This window comes from Gavialis gangeticus, unplaced genomic scaffold (assembly GCF_001723915.1).
Source record: "Gavialis gangeticus isolate Ggan-Ray unplaced genomic scaffold, GavGan_comp1, whole genome shotgun sequence".
In the NCBI taxonomy this organism is placed as follows: domain Eukaryota; kingdom Metazoa; phylum Chordata; order Crocodylia; family Gavialidae; genus Gavialis; species Gavialis gangeticus.
In genome coordinates, this window is record NW_017729004.1 from 40,265,595 (window position 1) to 40,281,621 (window position 16,027).

At 43.4% G+C, this 16,027-nt stretch overlaps 1 protein-coding gene across 12 annotated transcripts in view; it reads right to left on the reverse strand.

Moving 5' to 3' along the window:
* KIAA1217 (KIAA1217 ortholog) overlaps positions 1-16,027 on the reverse strand; it is a 423,945-nt gene that overhangs the window by 146,604 nt on the left and 261,314 nt on the right. The gene's annotated exons all lie outside the window — the stretch shown is intronic.

The window sequence follows — 16,027 nt, forward strand, 5'->3', positions numbered from 1 at the left end:
ATGGAAAGAACTAAACTTCAAAGCATTTTTTCTTGAGAGAGATCAAATACCTAGGTCTACAGTAAACTAAAGCAAAAACAGCTGACTCTCTTTTCTCAAATACATACACCTACACATTTATCTTTGTAAAAAAATATTGAAACACAAATAAAAAGTAGTCTTATGGCTACTGATGACCTATTTCAATAACATACAGTTGTTCTAGGGTGGTATTTTATTGAGGAACCTATTTTTGCTTTTCTTTAGTTATCTATCTCAGAAGTTTACATTAAAAATACTCCTTAAAAATAAAGCAAGTCAATTTTTCAGTAAAATGTGCAGACAAATCATGAGGATTTTTCCAGCACTCAGGGGAGAAATTCATCCTCTTATATCACCAAGGTTCTTTTAAACATAAAACTCTTTATTTTAGGTGCACACTAACCTAATTTAATGTGAACTTTATTTGAAAACTAGCTTTTCATTTTTGCATATACAACTGTGTCAACATTTCACTAAACGGGCAATAGATTGCAAACATAAAGCTGCAGGTGCCATTAATAACAGAAATAAACTTTATGTCACATATGGGGATTATGCCAGAATATCAGACCCTTTTATTTTAAGGGCAATGTGAGTAGTCATCTCTAACACATTATATTATAGCATCATAGTGGAGGAAAAGTATAACATTTAAGGCAAAACAAGACTCTTATGATGATCTCATTTGGGCACCTGCATAAAACAAACCAAAGAATTGCACTCAACAATTCTTACATCAAACCTATAACTTCTGGTTGTACTCAGCTATATACTTTAGAAGTCTTGATTTGAAAGCTCCAAGAGTGGAGAGTTTCCATATCCCTCAAGATAAGCCATTCCACTTGTTTATTACTCTAGTGATAAAATGTTATCACTTATTTATGGGATGAAGTTATCTTCATCTTCCATCTTCAGCTTCCAGCTGGTGGATCTTATTATGCCTTTTTCTGCTAGATTAAAGAACAATTTACTTTAAAAAAATGTTTATCCCGGTAAGTACTTTTAGATTGTGACAAAGTCACCTCTTAAACGTTTGAATAAACTCCATAGACTGATTGTTCGGCCTCTCACTATTGCATATTGCTTCCAGACCAATGTACCTTTAGTCAAAAGTGAAAATAATAATACTGTGTTGCTTATATACTGCTATGACTTTCATAGAAGATTTTAAAGCATGGTTACAAACTTTAATTATGTGACAGGGTTTTTGGTTGTAGCCATGTCAGTCTAAGGACACAGGCAGGCAAGATTCTTTGAGTAGATATGATATCTTCTATTAAACCAACTGAGTAGTTGGAAAAAAGTTGACTTACTAATTAACTTGCTAGCAACTTGTTTCCAACTACTCAGTTGGTTTATAAAGATAGCATATCTACTCAAAGAATCTTGCCAATTATGTGACACACTCTTCTTCTGAGGTAGGCAAGTGCCGCAGCTGGGTAAATGGACACACAGAGGTGGCCTTCTACTTGTGGATGTAAACATTTCTTCCAGTTCAGCTTTGTTCACTAAGAGCACTTCAACCAGTTAAAATCTCCACTGGATTGAACAAGGTGGAAGCACCAATAAACTAAGGTTCAAATGCACCACCTAAGGAAGACGTTTAGCCACTTTTCACTGGAGAATCATGATAGAATGTAGGATCTAGACTGGATATCATTTCAGATGCAGGGGCTGTAGATAGTAGATACAAGGTGCTCTCCCAGATGTGGCATTGAAGGGTGTGGATCAGCACATAGTGCTATGGACATTTTGAGTAGCACTACTGTCCTTATAGGTGAAGGCTGGCTGCCATAATTTAGATCACTCTAGGTGTGTCTACACTTGTAATTAACTAACAGCAATAAACTCCAGCACATATCATGCCAGAGTTTACTGTTCCTGGGCACTGCATTTACAGTATGCCCAGGGCCACAGCATGTTGAACTGGGTCAGAGCAGCCCTGGCTGCAGGGGTCCAGAGGATCAGCTTGCCAACCCAGGGTTGCTCTAACCCAGCTCAACATGCTGTGGAGGGACTGGCTGGGGCATGAGGGTGCTCTAGTGCAGGGCTAGCCAGCAGGCAGCCCCTGCCCTGGAGAACACTTGTGCCGAAGCCAGCCCTGTAAGTATCTACACGTGTGCTGCTGCACACTAAAAAAAATTCTGCCGCAGGAAAATACTTGTATTTACTCCAGCCTAATAGCCTTGCACATATAAACGCTGAGACTTTTACTGAGGAGCTAATAGTCAACTGTCCATTAAAAATCTTGTGTAGATGTGCCCTCTGAGGACTAAGTTACACCAGGACCTGCTTCATTCCAAAGGGAAGTGTAGGATCAGGAAGGAACATGGGTTGTCCACACCATACCTTTGGCTTGTGAGCTGCCACAGAGCTTGATACAGGCTAACCACTGGAGTATCTACTCAGTCTCTCAGGCAGATTCTGGAGTCTCTGTTGGGTTCGGTGCTTCCATGTTTATCTTGCTACCAATACGGAAACTAGCTAGTTTAAAAGGCAGCTTAGATGTTTCTATCTGAACTGTATTAACAGCAGTATCTGATGTGTAGACATGCCCTATATTGTTATTCTTGATAGTGATCCTTTAGCTAAAGTCAAAACTGGTCAAGACATGGAATGGGATTGTAGAAAGGATGTCACACTGTGTAGTTATAAACTACAACTGCTGACAAAACGGTTGTGCTAAGGTCTTGGAACATGATGCCATTTCCTGACGAAACACAGAAACCAAATTTTAATCTAAGATGTTTTCTTTACCCCTCAATGCTAATATTTTTGTCACTATGTTGCCCATAATTGCCATAGATGAATGAATGCATATTTAGGCAGGTGTTCCCACAATCATTGAGTAGATAATTGTGCTTGGAGCTAGAGAAGGCATAAAATGTTAATTTTTATGCATACTAAACAGACTACTCAACATTAGCAACCCATTATTTAATATTAGGCTGCTTTTAAAAGGATGCTGTTGACACCATTTCCACAGTATTATGGAGAGATTCTATTACCTCCATCATTAGGATGGCAATCAAGTTCCTTTATAAATCTTATTTTAACCTTCTCTTTACTTTAGCTGGTAAAATTGGTTTGATTTGAAAAACTTACTGGATTTACTCCAAAAGCTGAGGGGAGTTTTTCTGAAAGTGTAGGGTTTTTTTTAATGGCCTGTACTTCACATACTATTAAACCATGTTTCTTCACTCTAATTGGAAATTTTGAAGGATTTGTTTGTTTTTCTCTAGGTCAAAAATTGTTTTTGCTTCCCTTTTAAGTGTTCTACAAGGTTAAATGGAGTTAAGAATGCAGGTCTTGGTTATATTTTAAACAATGTTATCACTAAGCTATGCTTTAATGATTGCATCCAATTCAATAATTATAGCATGTACACGAGCAATTTCATTTCTGGTGATCACTCACAGCTTCAAAAAACATAAAAGGTCTTTGTATATTTCTCTACTGTAAATTGTCTTAGATCAAATGATAGAGGATTGTGTTTTCACCCAAAAATCAGGGTTTGCATGTCTCTATTGCAAGTGTGGATGGGTTATCTAGAATATATTTTGTTTTTCTAAAAATAATTTGTAGAAAGGTTCCCATGTTTTAATTTTCAGTGGAGGGGGGGAAGAGGGGATGCTGCTTCTAGGTTACAGATCACTACAGATACACTGAATATGGAGCCGCTGTACTACTAAGCCATACCTGAGTGGCATGATTGGGGTTTTTCAGAGTTCACTAGAATTTTTATTGGAAAGTTTAAAAGCATTATTAAAATATTTTTCAGTTGATGAAGTATGTTTTAAATTGTACTTAAGGCTACTGTATTTTCACCATACTTTCCTTTCAAAATAAATAGATGGAACAAGCATTGCTAAATTTAACAAAGTTTGCTACGAATTATAATATCAAGAAATGTTATAATTAAAAAGCCCTTCACAAGAAAATGTTTTGTGCATTCCAAAACAGCCTTAATTCTGCTGTTCCCTAATCTGTGGATCAGAAGGCCATTTACAGTCAGCTTTGAGATTTTTCAAAGTATACTTGTATGTCATTTAGAATGACGAAGCCTTAAAACCAGTAAGGGTAAGGCTTTACATGAAAATCACTGACACACCTCACCTGGCATCTCAGAACAGTGGTAAAGAAAATCTGCAAAGGCATAATAAATTATAGTTTCATAGTTGGTAGGGATGGAGGGGACCTGAGCAGATCATCAAGTCCGACCCCCTGCCATGGCAGGAAAGAGTACTGGGATCAAACAACCCCGGCAACGTGTTCATCCAGCCTCCTCTTAAAGACCCCCAGGGTAGGAGCCAGAACCACTTCTCTTGGAAGTTGGTTCCAGATCCTAGCCACCCTGACTGTGAAGTAGCGCCTCCTGATATCTAGCTTAAGTCTACCCTCTGCCAGCTTGTGACCGTTATTTCTAGTCACTCCTGGTAGTGCTCGGGGGAACAGGGACTCCCCCAATGCCTGCTGGTCCCCTCAGCCTTCTCTTGTGGAGGCTGAACAGGTTCAGGTCCCTTAGCCTCTCCTCGTAGGGCCTGCCGTGCTGCCCCCCGATCATGCAAGTGGCCCTCCTCTGGACCCTCTCCATGTTGTCCACATCCCTCTTGAAGTGTGGTACCCAGAACTGGACGCAGTACTTCAGCTGCGGCCTGACCAGTGCCGCATAGAGGGGGAGGATCACCTCCTTGAGAGGCATCTGTGGATGCATGACAAGGTGTGGTTGGCCTTCCTAACTGCATCCCCACACTGCTGGCCCATGTTCATTTTGGCATCAATGATGACTCCAAGATCCTTTTCTGCCTCTGCACTGATGAGAAGGAGTTCCAAATTCTTTCCATGTTCTCCTTTAAATGACATGCTTTTTAAATCCACTGTTGGGTCTATGCCACAATAAAGCAGTACTTTAGGGCATTTTCTATTTCACAAAGCTAGCTGTTTATCGTATTTACTCACATGCCACAGGCAATTTACCACCACCGCCGCCCCTAAAATTACATCTACCTAAATTGGGGTGTGCATTTTAAGTAAGAAGTTGATTTTCTTTCCCGAAAAGCATCAGTGGCATTTCTATTCAGGCAGTACTGAAGCAGTCAATTGTTTTCATGGCTTATTACAATTCACTTTATTCCTGCTGATTCAATGCATGTTAACAAACCCACTCTTCCTTTTCAATGGTCTTAATGTTACACTCATCAAGTGATCCTTTCTCCAGCAATTTTACTAATCTTGGTCCCTATTCTCTTATTTCACAGCCCTGCAGATTATTTTTTGCTCTTTTCAAAATCCTAGGTCTGCCCATGAAGTCCAGTATTCAGCAGCAGCTAGTTTCAGCTTTTGGCAGAACAGCCAAGAGCTGCTGACAATTCAGCTGCGAAAAGCTTAAAACTATAGCTTTTGCCTGAGCAGGAAAGGGAGGGTAAGTGAACTGAAAATTAGTCTTTGTCTCTATACAGGGGTGACTGGAAAAACCTTTTCCTTCATTCCACCTTCTGAAAAATCACGGTGTGCATCTTATTTGGAGGTGTGTGGAATGTTAGAAAATATGGTATTTCTTAAAAAATCCTGTTTTAGCTTGACAGAATACAAAGAATTTAATCTATTGAGTTCATCCACATTACTCTCTCTCACATGCGCGGGCATGCGCAGACACACATACGCACCTTTGCCAGTGTGAAACAGACAACTAGAAATACCCCTGTGTCCAAGTTGAGGGAAGCAGCTACATCCTCAGAGCCGTGTTTTATTGACAACTAATAAATTACTCACTTTGCACACTAAAGCAAGAGGAAATAGTGTTTAAACCTTGTGCAACGCTCATTAGGGCAAGAATATAGCTGCCAGCAAAGCTGATGGAAAGAGAGCCAAAAGAAACTGATGCTAACATTTTCATGCATTCTAATGTCCCTCCTGTTCTTACTCTTCTGTCACAAAAGATTTGCCAGAAACAAAGATTGTTCGGAGTTTTGAGAAACTAAACAAACCAGACAACAACAAAGCCTATTGCATACATTTTCAAGGACAGGAAACATCAATGTAAATAAAGAAGACTACAGTATATAGGCCATCTGAAAGCAGGGACTTGAGCTAGGCAATACTGTACTACTAATACTAATTCTAGGCACTTCTAGGAGCTAGGTATGTTTAGTTTGGAGAGAAGGAGATTAGGAGGCTGGCAGGGGCAGGAAGGTGAGGGAAAAGGAAAGGAGTTCTCAAATATTTGAAAGGCTGACAAAAAAAATTGGGAAAAAATTGTCCCAGAGGACAGGACAAGAGGCAAAGAGTTTAACCATAGCAAAGGAGATTTATATCGAGCCTCAGGAGAATGTTCCTAACTGTAAGAACAAAAAGACACTGAAACTATAACATTGCCTAGAGAAACTGTGGAATCTCCTTTATCGCAGGCTTTCAAGAAGAGACTGGGTAGGCATCTGGCTGGGATACTTTAAGAACAAGGAGCCCTATATCTGTTCAGCAGGGTTAGACTAAATGACCCTAACTGGTCCCGTCTCCAAACCTGATTCTCCAACTTATTTAGCTTTGTCTATAATTACAGACAAATTGTAGATAGCTAGATCAGAAAAGACAGCTACATCTTAGAGTTCAGAAAGTATATGGATTTTGTAAGAATTCCCCAAAACCAATCTGAGGTAAGATCTTGCAGAAAAATTTTTAATAGTTAGCAAACAGAAAAATAATGCAACAGTAAAATAGCATTGTCATTAAGCAATACCTCTCCACTCCTTCTCATAATTAAATCAATGGCAACACCATACAGTAGAGGCAAAAGCCTTTGTGTTAAACTTGTGTTTTCAAACTTCTGCTTCCTTCCACTGTGTGCACTGCACCTTGATACAAAGTCTTGATGGCAGTGAATATTTTTGTGGGCCTGCCTTAACCCATCAAGATGTTCCAGCACAGATCGCAATGGAGGTATTACATGCTTTCTAGACATGTGCAGTTCACAACCAGCGTCTTTTGCCAATGACACCAACATCCCAAAACATGCAAACAAGATGTTGCCACATTTTTTATCTAAATCATAACATTGTCTGAGGCCCACACCTTTCTTTGCATATCAGACAAACAGAGATACCATACAGCTGGCATCCTTATCATTGCAATCAGACACTTATGTTGGCTGCAGTAACACTTCTTGTAATGTAGAACAAATTCCTATGTACTGTTGATATTCCCACCCTCCACACTAGCCTTTCTAGCCGTACAACACATTTTTAACATGCCTGAAGTCATCTCCATGAACCCTGTGGTATTTCTAGCCTGAAGCCTTAATGTCCATTTCCTTTCTCTACACCCTCCTGATAATATCCATGTTGAAAATTCCAAAAGTGTCTATTAATCTTCTTATCAAGAAATCAGGGAATCACTAAAGCAATATCTGTGGCATGAAATGAAACAAAATTCCAGCTTTAGTTTAATATTCTTTCTTCTAGAACAGCCGATGTAATTTTGTTCAAGGTTATTATTTGGTAGTGTTTTCAGTAACACTATTGGGTTTATCTCCTTAACTCTGTATAGCTAATCTGTCCTTATCCCTTATTTACTGAGACTTGGTGTAATTTTGCAATAGGTTTTTTATATCGTCAGAACAATACATAGGCCATATTGGGATTACATATTACTTCTATGAATGTGTCCCTGAATATTCCATGCACTATTCAAATAACAAATTTACAAAATTATATGATTTAGTCTTGCTGGCAGAAAAGAACTGAAATCAAATGCAAGTTATTTTACCTAAAGAAAAAGAAGGGTAGTTAGCCATTAGGGCTATATGAAATAGCAGCGTTCCGTTTCAAATTTTGTTTCGAGTCGAAACAGCTGGTCCGTTCCATCAAAACAGTTGCACCATTTCACCCCGGTTTCGACGTTTTGCCCATGGGACATAATGGGGAAGGTCGAAACAGTCTATAACTTTGTCATTTCAATTGATGCATGCCAGGGTATTGTTGGCTATAACCCTGCTGGCTACAGCATTGCACTGCCAGCTTATGTTCATACTGTGATCAATTATTACCCCCAGGTCTGTGGTGGCAAATGATGGGGGATCTTTAGTTCTGCTGCCTGATGAGAGGCAGCAGTTACACAAGCACCCATGTCACAAGTTTTGCCTGTCAGCAGCTAGAGGTGCAGGGCCCCAGAACCCCTGCACCTATCTCCTTGACAGCTGGCAGGCTTCGTGGCCTCAGCAAGGGCTACCATCCCTGCAGCTTTTACCCTGCTGCATCTTAACACACACAGTGTCACCCATCTCACGAGTTTTGCTTGTCTGCAGCTTGAGGTACAGTTTCCCCGAAACCCCTGCACCTGTCCCGCTGAAACTTGGCAAGCTTTGTGGTCTCCACTGCATGCCTGCAGTTTTGACCTCACTGTGGCTTAACACATGCATGTAACACAAGTTTTGCTTTCAAGACTTTGGGGTGCAGTTTCTCCCAGCTCCCTGCACCTATCTCCTTGACACTTGGCAGGCTTCATGTCCTCAGATGGAGCTACCATTCCTGCAAGTGTCATCCAAAGCAGACCAGAAATGACAAAGTTATAGGCTATTTCAACCTTCCCCATTATAGCCTATGGGCAAAACGTCGAAACTGCACTGAAACGGTGAAATGTTTCCACCTGCCTCGTTTTGTTTTGAGGCTGTTTCAACCATATCTGTTCCATTTTGATTTTGTTGTTTTGACCTTGAAACAAGTCAAAACAACATCGAAACAAAACTGACAGCAAAATTTCGCACAGCCCTATTAGCCATGTTAATCCAGTGTCAAGCAGAAGGCAAGGTAAAGGTGCATCTTGACGACTAACTGAATTAGAGATGCATAAACTTGTAAGCCACATCTCACTTCATCAGATGCTTATACTTAAGTATCTCTGATTTAATTAGTCTATATGGTGCACTTCTACCTAAAGAAAGATGGACAGGCTTGCCTCTAGCCTATGTGGTCACAAATAAAACCTATGGGTTTCCTTATGCTTAAAAGGATTTGCTGGCATAGGTATACCAGCATACAGACCTAGTGGAGATGCAGCTTATATGGACTAAAAGCTATGGTATATCTGCATTTCCACTAGCAGGTCTGTCACCATAGCTTTATTGAAGTGTGAAAAAAATCGTATCCCTACCTGATAGAGGTACGACAAAAACTTCTAGGTATAGACCAAGCCTTAACTTATAATTTTGTTTACTTAACTATAAAATATAAAAAGACAACAGTTTAACAACACAGGGAGATGAATTAGGCAGTTCATGCATCTCAGAGCTATTTTTTTCCAGGCTGTTTGCAAATTCCATAAGACAACACTGCTTCAGGTGACATTCATTAAGCTCTCCAATATCACAAAATACTGGCAAGCTCTGCACATGGATATAAATAGCATTACCATATTTCCAATTCCAAAAAAGAGGACACCTGTTGGGGGGACACCTCAGTCCCAATCCACAGCCGCTGGCCCAACCAATGCCCCTCTTTCCCTATGTGCACTGCCTCCCTACCCTGGCCCTGCTGCTGCCCCTCACTCCAGACCTCTGGCCCACACTCCAGACCTCTGGCCAGTGTGCCTCACTACCAACCCACAGTCCCTCACTCCCCCCACCCCATGCTATGCTGGCGCCCCTCACTCCCAACCCACATCCCCCCAATCCCTGCTGCTGACCTTCACTCCTGACCCACAGATCCATGGCCTTGTTAGTGCCCCTCACTCCTGACCCACAGTCCTCCACACCCCAGGCTATGTTGGTGCCCCTCACTCCTGACCTGCAGCCCCCTGCTTCCACCAGCAGTGCCAGAGGGGACCTCCAGTTGCCCCCCTCTCGACCTGGTGGTGACTCCAATTCGTACAGGAAGTCACAGACTGAGTCTGGCCCAGTGTGGGCAGAAGGGAAGGATGCCTGTGACACCCCCTGTCCTGGTCTGGGGCTCCAGTGCCATGCTAGGCAGCACGGCCATGCCCACCCAGTCAGCATCTCCTGGCCAGCCCGGCACCACAAGCAAGGGCACTGGCTCTGGTGCCACTGGCCTGGCCATGGAGCTCCCTGCTGCCCTCAAAAGGCCCCCCCACCTCCTTCCTCTGCTGGAGGGGCAGGTGACTGCCCCCCACACCTCCTGCTCTGCTCTGCCCTGCCCCAGCCCTAGCCCTAGCCCCAGCATGCAGTAGGCACTGGACCCCCTCACACATGTATCCCCTCCATACACCCCTGCCACTAACACACACACACACGTACCCCTATACACCCAACCCATAGCCCCCTGCCAGCGGAGCAGAGCAAAATCCCAGACATTGGTTCAGGTTTCAACAAACCACCTGGACGGATGTTGGAGAATACAAAAAGAAGACATGTCCAGGAAAAGCCAAAGATATGGTAACCCTAATATAAATAAAGGGCAAATGCCCACGTTAGTACTTTTCGATCTTGTGGCTGCCTTTAATATAGTTAGCTAGAGGTGCTACATGAGACTGGGCTGAAATACTGCAATGCAGTTTTATCTGGGACTGGTTGGGAAAGCTAGACCTAGCTTTCAACTGATCCAGCATTCAGCAGCCCACCTTCTAACTGTGAGACTGACAAAAGCATATTTCACCAGGGCACAGCACACTGTCTTGAGTCCCTGATTTTAGATACACTCCAAAGAACTATCCCTAATTTTAAAACACTAGATATATCCAGACCCTGGCTGTCGCTGAGACATCAGCCTCCTTTCTGCATTTTGCAGCAGAAGCTGCCATCAGCAGGTACGTTAAGACTGGTGGTCCTCAGGCAAAATATTTAAGGACCTGGGACACACTGTTCCAAAGGCAGGAAGCGTAAAAAGTTTGATAACTTAAGGGCTCCTTCTATGTATGCAAGTTCAAGCTTTGGCACATTAATAGCTTTGTAACACAGTGCAAGATCCACCACTGAGAAAAACCTTACTTTGAGTAACAAAGCATCATTTGAGAAGGTGCATAAAACCAGGGAAGGTGAAGAATATCACTCTGGAGGGAGCTGATGTTTCTCTTATAAATTTATCTGTCATATATATTCCAATGATGTGTGCACTAGAAATGAAAAGAGATATAGGGAATATTGACATCCTCTCATTTAGTGATGGTGTAAGCAAATGTACTGTGAGCATTTTTATCATCTAGTGAAAGGGTAACTAATAAAAAATATGCTGAAGATAAAAAATATTAACTAGTATTACCAGAATACATACAGCCATCCCCTTTAAACAAAGTGAACTGAGGCTATGGACAGCCATTTATTTGTAGTGATGTCTTGCTGCCATAACGGCCTATAGCATTATAGGGGCATACAGGCATTTCTAATATGTAGTCATATATTAACTAACACAGTGGCAACAGGGTCCTGGTTGGTAAGGGGTCCCTTAGTACTACTGTAGTACAATAATACATTTTTGCTCAAGAAAATTAGGAGAGGAAGTAGAGTCAGAAATACATGCTGATGTAGCCACATCAGCCTCCACAGGCAGACTTGGAGGTCTGATTCTTCCCTTCATTTAATCTGTTTTACACAAGTGTTACTGCTCTGAAGTCATCAGATTCATGCTGACAAACTGTTCTAAAAGAGAGGCAATTAAGGCCCAGCAGGATTTGATATATACTGTTCATTATGAGCCCATCAAATAATGGTTTGCAGCTTTTGAGTGGTGGACACAATGTGCATGTACAGAGAAGATGTGCTCTAGGCACAGTCATAGTTCCCTGCAGTAACACTCTTTTCTTCTCCTGGGCTTATTCCACAAAATATGTAAAGACAGTAATGAAGCATAAAAGCTTCTATGAACTGGTACATACACTGGCATGGTTGTTTATCTTGTTTTATTTTCTGCTGAAAATGTTTCAGATAAGATGAAATATTTATTTTCAAGCTCAATAAGTTTCTGTTATTAAAAAAAAAAAGTGAGGAAGGAGATGAAGTCCAGAAAGAACTGAACAGGAAAACTATTTACCTTCAAATATTTTCATTTTGTTAGGATACTAGGTCCCATCACAATGATTGCAAATACACATTTAAGGCTGTTTAGCTCTGAGACCTATCAGTCAACTTTAAATGCATCTGACCAGACAGAAAATATCTGCATGTTCATTTTTGCACATTGGCATGCACTGCAGTGTTGGAAAGACAAGAAAGAGCTGTTTGGGAAGGCAGATGATGTTAAGGCCATACATAGTGCTAAATTTGAGTTGCAATTTCCAGCAGAGTTCCTCCCTGTAAATTGTGAGCAATATGATATATAGGTTAAACATAATGAAGCAATAACTTCATTGGTTGTTGGATCAAGCCATCTATTTCACCAGGTTGATTAAGGAGTATACTGCTTTGTAAATGCAGAGACATTTATAGTAACAACAAGACTTGGTTCTTATATAGCACTTTTCATCAGTAACTCTTAGAGCATGTTACAGAGACTCTTCCCTACAAATCAAAGGCCTCCTCTTTATATGTAAGCTGTGCATTTTTCTTATCCAGTTCACCTTGCCCATTTTCTGACCAGTGAATACTAAACAGCAATTTATTAACAGCAATATAAAGTTATCTTCAAATTCTACCTTTCAATAGAAACATTGCAAAGTATTGTATCCACACATAAAGCTTAAAGCCAATACCAGTACATCACTGGACCAAGACTTACAGGGATGATAATACCACACCTCCTTTGTAGTTAGCAGGGATCCAAGTTTTCTATTTACTGTGGAAAAATGTGGATTTTCCCCTTTAAAGGAGAAGAACATGGGAAGCCAAAGGTTTCCCCTTGTAGGCTGGCAGCTTTCCAGTCTGCAAGGAGCTGTGTGGGGCTGGGAGGGGTGGGGGGAAGGCAGGGGATAACATGTGCATGCGCACAAACATGGCCGGCATACAGCCAAACAGGGTGGTGGGAGCAGCCCTGGCAGCTGGATACAGGTCAGTCTATGGGGGCAGGGGTTGGAGGGCCTGGGCTTGGGGACTGTCCAGGGGTCTGCATGGAGGGGTGTGTGGCACAGGTGTATGAAGTGGGGACGCATACCAGCCAGTGCTGGGGGACGAGTCTGGGTGCCAGGGCTGCTGCAGGGCAGGAGGGTCTGAGGGAGTCTCAATGCTGCTGGCAAGCCCAGCTCTGGACTGTTGCCAGCAGGGTCTGCCCAGAGGCACCTGCCCCTCCAGTGGGGGAAGGGGATGGAGGGCCTCTGGGGGCAGCAGGGAGCTGCATGGCTAGGCTGTATGGCTAGACCAGTGCCTGTGCTCTCAGGGTCAGGAGTAGAGTTTGGGCAGCCACAAGATGCTGCTGGGGGGTGGTGAGGCAGAGCCATGGCCAGGCCACCCTGGGCAGCATGGGAGCCCCGGGCCAGGGCAGGGGGTGCCACACGCATCTCCTTCTCCTCCCTCCTTCCTGCTCTGGGGCCAGACTCACTCCGCTGGTGCCCACATGAGCGACAACCGCCACAGTCCGGCCTAAGTGGGAAAGAGAGTATGTGGAGCCCCTTGCCCTCCTACTGCTGCTGTAGCATGGCCTGGTCCAGAGCCATGCTCAGCTTAACAGTGGTGCTGTGGAGCATGGTGCTGGTCTTTCCTGCCACACTGTAGCAAAACCCCCAGTTTTTCCTTTTTTTATACATATATACACACACATATACATATGCATTCCCTTCTCTTCCCTTCCCTTCCCCAATTATTTCTGGCTTTTCTTTCTCTCCCTCTCTATTCCCTATAGACAAGCATAAGCAAGCTCAGACTTAGGATAAGCTTTAACATTTTTATTTTGGTAGGAAGTTTTTGGTTTTGAATATCCACTGTTTTATATTGTATTATTATTAGATTTGTATTTATTCTTACTGTTGTATATTGTATTATTATAATTTTTGTATTGATTTTTATTGTTTCACATGGATATTGTACAGTTTAGGCCTGTGTTTGTAAGTGAACCAAAGTAATGTCAAGGACCAAGGACAACAAGAAGTCCTTTTTTAAATACATAGGGAGTAAAAAGAAGGTACCACGTAACGTGGGGCCTCTGCAGGACACGCTAGGAAATCTGGTCATCGCACCAGACAGCAAAACTGACTTATTTAACAATTTCTTTGCCTCCATATTTCTGAGGATGGACCTGGTCATTTCCCCCACTGGGACCCCCTTGGGCCCTGTGGGCAGCACACCCAAGCCTAGGGTCAGCGAGGACCTAGTCAGGGAACTTCTGGAGGGACTAGATGTATTTAAATCAGCAGGTCCTGAGGATCTCCACCCCAGAGTGCTGAGGGAACCAGCAGAGGTTATTGCGGGACCTCTGGCATGGCCTTACGAGCACTCGTGGTGCTTGGGCGATGTGTCGGATGACTGGAAAAGGGCCAATGTGGTTCTCATCTTCAAAAAAGGGAGGAAAGAGGACTCAGGTAACTATAGGCCCGTGAGTCCTACCTCGGTCCTGGGGAACCTTTTTGAGAGAATTATCCTGGCACATGTCCACGAGGGGCCAGCAAGGAAAACTATGCTCAGGGGCAACCAACATGGGTTCATTAGGGGCAGGTCTTGTCAGACCAATCTGGTGACCTTTTATGACCAGGTCACCAAATCCTTAGGTGCAGGGGTCGCAGTGGATATAGTCTTTCTGGCCTTTAGGAAGGCCTTTGACACAGTCTCTCATCTCATTCTCATAAAAAAAAACTAGAAGATTGTGGTGTTGATGCCTACAGTCAGATGGGTCACTAACTGGCTGGTGGGCTGTACCCAGAGAGTGGTGGTAGACAGGTCTTATTCAACCTGGAGGGATGTGGGCAGTGGGGTTCTGCAGGGCTCGATCCTAGGGCCTGCACTGTTCAACATCTTCATCAGCGACTTGGACAAGGGGGTAAAAAGCACCCTGTTCAAATTCGCAGATGACACCAAGACATGGGGAGAAGGGGGCACGCTAGAAGTAAGGAATAGGCTGCAATTGGATCGAGACAGATTACAGGGGTGGGCCAATGGGAACAGGATGGGGTTCAACACTGACAAGTGCAGGGTAATGCACCTGGGGAGGAAGAACCAGCAGCATACCTACAGGCTGGGGAAATCGCTTCTCATCAGTGCCGAGGCAGAAAAGGACCTAGGAGTCATCACTGACCCCACAACGAACATGGGCCGACAATATGGGGATGCAGTCAGGAAGGCCAACCATACCTTGTCTTGCATCCACAGATGCATCTCGAGCAGATCCTAGGAGGTGATCCTCCCCCTCTATGTGACACTGGTCAGGCTGCAGTTGGAGTACTGCATCCAGTTCTGGGCGCCACACTTCAGGAGGGATGTGGACATCATGGAGAGGGTCCGAAGGAGGGCCACCCACATGATCAGGGGGCAGCAGGACAGGCCCTACGAGGAGAGGCTAAGGGACCTGAACCTGTTCAGCCTCCACAAGAGAAGGTTGGGTGGGGGGGGATCTAGTGACCTTTTACAAACTAGTTAGGGGGGACCTCCCGAGCACTCCCAGGAGTGACTAGAAACAACGGACACAAGCTAACGGAGGGTAGATTCAGGCTAGACATCAGGAGGCGCTACTTCACTGTCAGGGCGGCTAGGCTCTGTAACCAACTTCCAAGTGAAGTGGTGCTGGCTCCTACCCTGGAGCCTTTAAAAGGAGGCTGGTTGTGCACCTTGCTGGGGTCGTTTGACCCAGTACCCTTTCCTGCCATGGCAGGGTGTCAGACTTGATGATCTGCTCAGGTCCCTTCTGACCCTACCAACTATGAAACTATAATGTCAAGTTTCCATTTTGTATGTCAAGTCTCCATCTCGTGCCCTGTGCCCAGGCATCCCCTGTGTCTCAACTATATGAGTCACTTATCTCTCCCATGTAAATTGGATCCCAGATGAATGAAAGTGATTGGGAATGACTGAAATACAATGGTAGCAGGCCTCTACTGAATGGCCTGTAATGACTGGGCCATCACCTCACATTGATTCATCCAGGAACCACGGACCTCACCCAGGAGCAGAGACAAGAACCCAGCATTTAAAAGACAAAAGACCCTG